This window comes from Lepus europaeus, chromosome 13 (genome assembly GCF_033115175.1).
Source record: "Lepus europaeus isolate LE1 chromosome 13, mLepTim1.pri, whole genome shotgun sequence".
Classification (NCBI taxonomy): Eukaryota; Metazoa; Chordata; class Mammalia; order Lagomorpha; family Leporidae; genus Lepus; species Lepus europaeus.
In genome coordinates, this window is record NC_084839.1 from 1823173 (window position 1) to 1831722 (window position 8550).

The following is an 8550-nucleotide window of genomic DNA, read 5'->3' on the forward strand; positions in this document are numbered from 1 at the left end:
AGCCAAATAAAGCCATGAAAATTAAAGAGGACACATTACGACGACTCGCAAGGAGACCGTGGCCTCCCCAAGGTGTGCTGGTCACGTTCCTCCACCAGCCGCTGGGCGGGCGGTCTGCTCAGAAAGGCTCGCCTCACACATTATCCCAACTGCCTACATCTAAGCACTAAACGCCTTTCTTTCCTGGCCTTTGACTGAGAATTAAAGCCCCAAGGCAGTCTCTGGGAAGACTAAAATACAACAAAATTTACATAAACAAACTCAGCTCGCCCCAGCCCTGGTGCGCAGCTGCTCAGGCCCCACCGTGGCCGCCAGCAGACAGGCAGGCGAGAGCTGCAGGAAAACACACAAGCAGCGCGCAAACACCTGCACCATCGGAGGGGCGACCACAACAAAAGGCTTTGGATTTCCAGACACACGATTTCAAATAGACAAAACAACACACCCCAAGCCCTGCTGCCGGCTCAGAATCCAGTCTCTTCCAGGGCCAATTACAAGTGTGCCGGCTCACACGCCTGCCCAGACCCTCTCGTCCTGCCTGTGCTGTGGCTTTTCTATCAGGGGAGGCCCTGGTTCGGGTGTCACTGTCACCTGTTCTCGGCATTTCCCGAAAAGATGAGCTGAAGGCCTGACCCCCGGTGCCTGTGAATGGGATGGAGTTTGCAGGTGCAACCCGCTACATTGAGATGAATCCCAGTGGAGCTGGGAGGGCCCTAGTCCAGTGTGGCCAATGCTCTCACAAAGACAGGGGAACGTACGGCCGGGGTCAGTAGATGCACCTGGAAGCCGAGGCAGGCCCAGAGTGTCCACAAATCACAGGGGATGGGGCTGGGGGTGGAACACAGTCCCGTCACACTCCGCAGAGGAACCCGCCCTGCCCCCTGCCCACCTCTCCACTGTGGACTTCTGGCCTCCAGCTCTGTTGTTCCAGCCATCCAGTCTGCAGTCATTACCACAGCAGCCCCGGGAAGCTAAGTCAGCCACAGACTCATAGGGCTTGAGCACCGGCTGGGACTCGAATATGGTTTCCCCTCTATGGGTTCACGTGTCCGAGGTTTGGTCTGCAATGTGGTGATGTGAGAGACGGTGGGCCCTTTAAGAGGTGGGGCTAGTGGAAGGACATGCACTGGCCCCACCCTATGCCAGGAGGTCTTCACCAGGGCAGAGCTGATGCAGCGCCATGCCCTGGAGCTCCAGAACCGTGAGCCCAATAAGCCTCTCTTCACAGCACCATGCAGCCCCGGCCTCTTCGTGTTCGCGCACTGCTGCGGCGGGCCGTCCTCGGAGGCAGGAGGAGGGAACAGGAGGGCAGGGACCGAGTACCACCCAGAGGAGGCACTGGGCTAGGGAGTCACGGCTTTGGATTCTTACTCGCAAGAACGTGCGATGGAGGGTACCCCACAGAGAGGCAGGGCCTCGGAATTTACCGGGGGCAAAAAGCTACAGGAGGGAAGGGGGCCCCCAAGAAGCAAAGTGGCGTCTGTCTGAGCTCAGCAGCCCCACAGGCAGCACCGCGGTGACCACACAACACGGTCAGTGCTTTGTGAGGTGGGGCCTTGCGGGCACGTGACCCTGGCCTCAGCACGAGCACCCGACACATGGCAGCGCCCACATGTGGCAGTGGCCGTGCAGGCCAGGCGACCTCAGTGAGCCCAGCCGAGCAGACGTCACGGGTTCCCTAGTAATGGCCATGCTGACAGCCATGAGTGTTAACCCTGAACAGCTGGCGCGTCCTGAACTCTTAACTCTCCCGAGGTCGCCACCTTATAGGACAGGCACTGAGGTCATTGAGGCTTAGGGAACTACTCAAGGTGCTGCTGCTCCCGACGGCAGAGTCGGAGCACGCTCCTGGGACCCCTGCTCAGGAGCGCACACACCCCATGCGCTGGCCGACACTGCCTCGCACGCTGCGTGGGGGGAGCGACGGGGTCTGGAAGCAGAGCGCAGGACACGTGCTTCCCTGCAGCTGTCAGCGCGACCTCTCGCTTGCCCGCAGAGCAACAGAAACCTCGCTGCAAACCTCTCTTCTGGGAACCCGCAACTACACCAGATCCACGAGAAAGGAAGTCGGCAGCGGGCAGCTTTGCTATCAACAGAGAAACTGGAAATGCAGAAGCTACGTGGGCTGGAAGGGGCGTTTGGCTGAGCCCAAGCCCTGACCCCGGGCAAGCGCTGACCTAGCTCCTAGGTGAGAACCTAGGCCAGAGCCGAGTGAGCCCCTCTATGGCTCACCTTCGTGCTGGAGACCGTGACAGGAAAGAGATGAGTGAATGAGAAAAGCCTGTCACAGGGGTGGTCAAAGCTGTCAGCCTCAACGTCTGCTTCTAGAAGACAGAGCAGACATGGTTTTCCCTGTTCTGCTCACCAGAACGAAAACACTAAAACCGTTCTCTCCAGCTGAGGGCCGGAAAAGGAGCAGCCAGGCAAAACAGAAGACTTCTAGGTAACAAGCGTCCTACTCCGCCCAAACCAAGCCATTTCTCCTACCTCCCCTGCTTGCCAACAAAAGGCTGGGCTTCCACACTCACCAGACTACACAGGAGGGTCACCGGCCCTCTGTGGGGCAGAGTTGGAGGAAGCCTGATGGACTGGCAGGACATTCACAGCCACCTGGTGGTAGCGAGGCCATCCCATAATCTGGGCATCAGTGGACACCATGCAGGAAACAGGTCTGAGGCCATCCTGCCGTCCCGGACAAGGAGGTACGGATGGATACCTCCTGGGAATCAACACTCACAGCCCTGCTCGGCAGCACAGCAGAGCGCCCCACCTGGCTGCCAGTGGAGGGAACCTAAACGTTTACACCCACTTACGGCAAGAATGGCAGCCACTTCCTCTGCCAAAGTAAACCAGGTGACCCCAGCGAGCCCAGCCGAGCAGACGTCTTCTGACACCGAAGATTTAAACAAGATCCAGTATTGTACCATTAAACCCAAGTTGTCTAGATACCAAGAAAAATAATCGTGTGTCACACTGAACACCAGGAACTTCTCAATCCAATGAAAAGAAGACAGCAGAATCAAAAGCCATGTTGACAGACACCGCAGAGTCACCTACAAAGGATTTTTAAGAAGCTATGATAAAAATGTATCAATGTACAATTATAAACAACGTTAGAAACAGGGGCATGGGCACTGGAGCAACGGTGAAGACACCATGTGGGACCACTGGTGCGCCTGGGTTCCAGTGTCAGCTTGGCCTCTGATCACAGCTTCTTGGTAATGTGTACTCCGGGAGGCCGCAGGTGATGGCTCCAGAAAATAGTTCCCTGCCACCCAAGTGTGGAATCTTTTTTTTTTTTTTTTGACAGGCAGAGTTAGACAGTGAGAGAGAGAGACAGAGAGAAAGGTCTTCCTTTACCGTTGGTTCACCCTCCAATGGCCACTAAGGCTGGTGCACTGCGGCCGGCGCACCATGCTGATCTGAGGCCAGGAGCCAGGTGCTTCTCCTGGTCTCCCATGCGGGTGCAGGGCCCAAGGACTTGGGCCATCCTCCACTGCACTCCCGGGCCACAGCAGAGAGCTGGACTGGAAGAGGGGCAACCGGGACAGAATCCGGTGCCCCAACCGGAACTAGAACCCGAGGTGCCGGCGCTGCAGTTGGAGGATTAGCCTAGTGAGCCGCGGCGCCAGCCCCAAGTGTGGAATCTTGATTGAGCTCTTGGCACCTGGCTCAGTCTCTCGATAGATAGATAGATAGATAGATAGATAGATAGATAGATAGATAGATATCTGCCTTCAAAGAGTACAAAAGCTTTTTGAACCTTAGAAACAAATACAAATATAGAAAGTCTCATCAAAGGGATAAAAGTTATAAAGAACCAAACACAGGAGCTCAAGAGCACAGAAAGCAAGATTCTGAAAGCTCAACAGATGGGCTATGACATAGACTGCAAAGGACAGAAGAGAGACCTATCAAACTAGAAAACTTAACAATCAAAGTTAAACAATCTGAACCACACAGAAGAAAAAAGGACTGAAAAAAAAGGGGGGGGGGCCTGTGCTGTGGTGTGTCAGGTAAAGCCGCCACCTGCAGTACCAGCATCCCATGGGGTGCCAGTTCAAATCCCAGCTGTCCCACTTCCCTGCTAATGCACCTGAGAAAGCAGCAGAGGATGGTACAAGTCCTTGGGCCCCTGCTCCTATGTGGGAGACCCAGAAGAAACTCCTGGCTCCTGGCTTGGATCAGCCCAGCTCCAGCCACTGCAGCCATTTAGGGAGTGAACCAGTGCATGGAAGACTTCTCTCTCTCTCTCCTTCCCTCTCTCTTTCTCTCTGTGCCTGCCTCTGCCTCTCTGTAGCTCTGACTTTCAAATAAATAAATAAATCTTTTTAAAAAACAACTGTGCCTCAATGACTTGTGGTACTGTAACAAAAGGTCTGGTTCTTATATCATTGGAATTCCAGAGGGAGAGGAGCAGGGGGCAGGGCAATCAAGGCTATGGAAGGAATAATGACTGAAAATTTCCCAAATAAAGCTTCAGACTGAAGAGAGTGAACAAGTCCCGGCAGTACAAACCTAAACAAATCTACACCAAGACAAATCGTAGTCAAATCTGAGAAAACTAAAGACAATTTTGAGTTCAACAAATAGTATGAAAAAAAATTGTTCCTCAACACTCAAGACAAGGGCTGTTCAATGACATTGCTTCTCATAGTGTCAATTTTATAGATTGCCTTTTAGGTGCTCTGTTAGTTATAACAGATCAGGGAGACGATATGGTATTTGTTCCTTTGGGACTGGCTTATTTCACTAAGTATAATGTTTTCCAGTTTCAATCATTTTGTTGTAAATGACCAGATTTCAGGTTTTTTCACCACTGTATAGTATTCCATGGTGTACATATCCCATAATTTCTTTATCCAGTCTTCAATTGATGGGCATTTAGGTTGATTACATGTCTTAGCTATTGTGAATTGAGCTGCAATAAACATGGTGGTACAGATAATTCTTTCATATGCTGATTTCATTTCCCTTGGGTAAATTCCCAGGAGTAGGATGGCTGGATCATATGGCAGGTCTATATTCAGATTTCTGAGGTATCTCCACACTGTCTTCCACAATGGCCGTACCAGTTTACATTCTCAACACCAGTGGATTAGGGCACCCTTTACTTAACAGTTAATTATATGTGTATAAAGTTAATAAAAAATAGATCTTAGTAAAAAATAAGAGTGGGAATAAGAGAGGGAAGAGGAAGAGTGGTGGGAGTGTGGGTGGGAGGGTAGGCAAGGTAGGAAGAATCACCAAGTTCCTAAAGTTGTAATTATGAAGTGAATAAAGTTTGTAACTGTAAAGCCGTATTGTTCTGCAAACGTTCCTATGGACTTACTTATAAGGGTCCAATTTAAAAACTTGCCATGGGACCACAAACCCCGTTAAGCTGGGTGGTAAAAACAGCATTATAAGTGTTAAAGTGATCATATAGATAGGATTAAGTGTTTGGTAATAATAATAGAATTAAAAAGGAGTGAATGCTCCAATATGGAAAGCAGTCCATACAGCAGACTCATAGAATGATAATCAGTTTAAATAGCACTCTGACCTCAGCATCGGCCCTTAAAGCATTCTAGTCTGGTTGAAAAGCCCATGAGCACATTTCAGGCATGGATAGCCAAGACACTGTGGCAAAAAAAATCCTGCATGAAAGACCTCTGTGAGTGAGACCCCAGAGGAAAGAAGTGGTCATCAAAGAAGGAGGTCCTTTTCTCTAAAGGGAGGAGAGAACTTCGACTTTGCTTACAGCCTTGTCTAAACACTGACAGAGTCTATGGACTCAGAGACTTCGATAGCCTACGTAGCTTATGTCAAGAGCCTCAGGTGATCACTGACATCATACGTAAGAGTGTTAATTCCTAAATTAACAACAGGAGTCACTATGCACTAACTTCCCATGCAGGACCCCTCAAAGAGTTGTATTATAAGAGTTAACAGTAAAACTTGTTCTCAAAGATTTATTTCGTTTTAGTGTATTAAGTGGAGGATATTCTTATGTCTCATAAGTTATCATTATATCTAAGTGCTTGCAAAAGATGTATTATTCTCAGGTGCTTCTTTAAAGTTAATTAAGTTTCTCAAAAAAAAATAATAAGTGAAATTAACTTCGAGATGCAATGACTTGGAACAGCCCTTGTCTCAACTATTGAGGAACAGTTCATTTTTTTCATGCAAATGGTTGAACTCTTTACTTAGTATAGAGCTGGTCTCCTGTGTATAAAGTTAATTGAAAATAGACCTTAGCAGAGAATAAGACTAAGAATGGGAGATGGAGGAGAAGATGGGTGGGTGTGTGGGTGGGAGGGCAGGTATGATGGAAAGAATCACTATATTCCTGAAGTTGTACTTATGAAATGTATGACGTCTGTATTCCTCAAATAAAATGCTTCTTTGGAAAAAAATAAAGACAATGAAAACAATCTTGAGAGAAGTGAGAGAATAATACATACATGATAAAAAGAAATTGAAGACTTCTTACCAGAAACCACAGAAGCCAGAAGAAAGTTATATCATTTTTAAGTGCTAAAAAAAAAAAAGGAACTACAAACTCAGAATCTCATATCCAGCAAAACTATTCCTTAGGAATAAAGGGAAATAAATACAGTCTCACACTGAAAAACAATTAAACACACAAAAATTCCTAACATGACTAGTCACCAGCACAACTTACTCTGAAAGAGTTAGTTGGCTAAATGAATTCTTCAAAGAATGTGCAAAAAAGAAATCTTGAAATATCAAAAAGAAAGAACAAACAATAGAAAGCCCTGTCTGATTCATAAATAAGTATAAAGGAAGTATTTGAGACAATTATAAATAGAGAAGGCAAAGGGTGCTAAATGTCATACATTTCATGTAAGTGACATTAGTAAAGCATCAATACTACTGAACTGTAATGTTGTATAAGGGAGCTGGTATTGTGGGTAAAGACACTGCCTGCAACACTGGCATCCCATATGGGTGCTGGTTTGTCTCCCGGCTGCTCCACTTCCAATCTGGATCCCTGCTAACACTCCTGGGAAATCAGTGGAAGATGGCTCAAATAGTTAGGTCCCTGCCACCCACATAGGAAACCCAGATGAAGCTCCTGGCTCCCAGCTTCAGCCTGGCCCTACTGTAGCCATCTGGGGAGTGAAATAGCAGAAAGAAGATCTCTGTGCATGTGCATGTGTGTGTGTGTCCCTCTCCGTAACTCTTTCATATAAGTAAATCCTTTTTAATATGTTATATTTTTATAATGTGCTGTTTATAATGGTCATTTTAAAAAATATACGTGTATAAACACAAAAACACTGCATGTAAAAATGGAATTTTAAAAAATGCTCAAGTTATACATAAGAAAGCATAAAAAGAAGGCAGAAACCAAGAAAATAAACAGAAAAACAGAAAGCATTAAAAATAAGCTTAAGACTAACATATCAATAACTATATTAAATGTAAATGGTCTAAGTACACCAGTAAAAAGACAGGGATCCGTACTGGGTGGGGGTGGGTGTGACCCAACTTTGTGCTTCCAACAGGATGCTCAATTTAAACACAATGATAAGGGCTGAAAGTAAAAAGATGGAAGATCAAAGAGCAAACTTCAGTCAAAAGAAAGCAAGAGTGTGTATATTGGTATCAGATAAAGTGGACTTCAGCACAGAGATTTCCAGAGTCAACGAGGAAAGGTATATAATGACAAAAGGGCCAATACACTATGAAAATGTAACAATTCTAAATGTGTACGTCCCAAAAATAGACTGCAAAGTATGCAAAACCTAAACTGATAAACGAAGAGGCGATTTTATAAGTCCATAATTATAATTGGCAATTGCAAACTTCATTCTCCCAATAAGTGATGAAACAGCTACATGTGAAATCAGCGAGGATTTAGAAATTGAGCAACACAATTGACCAACAGGATCTAATTCCACCCAGTCACACCAGAGTACATATTCATTTCAAGTGATCAGAGTCTATACATCAAGATAGGGCATACTCTGTGGCATAAAATGAATTTCAACAATCCCAAGAGAATCAGAGTTAGAGAGAGTATATTACCTGGCAACACTAGAAAGAAACTAGAAATTAGTAACAAAAGATAACAAGAAAATCTTCAGACACTTGGAAACTAACCAATACAGTTCTGAATAATATGTGAATTGAAGACAACGTCTTCAAGGAAATTTATATATATATATATATATATATATATATATATATATATATATATGTGTGTGTGTGTGTATGTATATATATATATATATATATATATAATGAAAATACAATGTATTAAATTTGTGAAACACAACTAAATCAGTACTGTAAGGGAAACTGAAAACACTAAAAGCTTATATTGGAAAATGAAAAATTCTCAGATCTATAATTAATCTCTCACCTGAAGAACCTGAAGAATGAAGAACAGAATAAAGCCAACATAAGCAGAGCAAGCGAATAATAAACATGACAGAATAAATAAATGGAAATAAAAATAGAACAATAGGAATATCAAAGGAACAAAGAGCTGCTTTTGGGAGAAAGATCAATAAAACTTGCAAGCCCAACAAAGAAAAG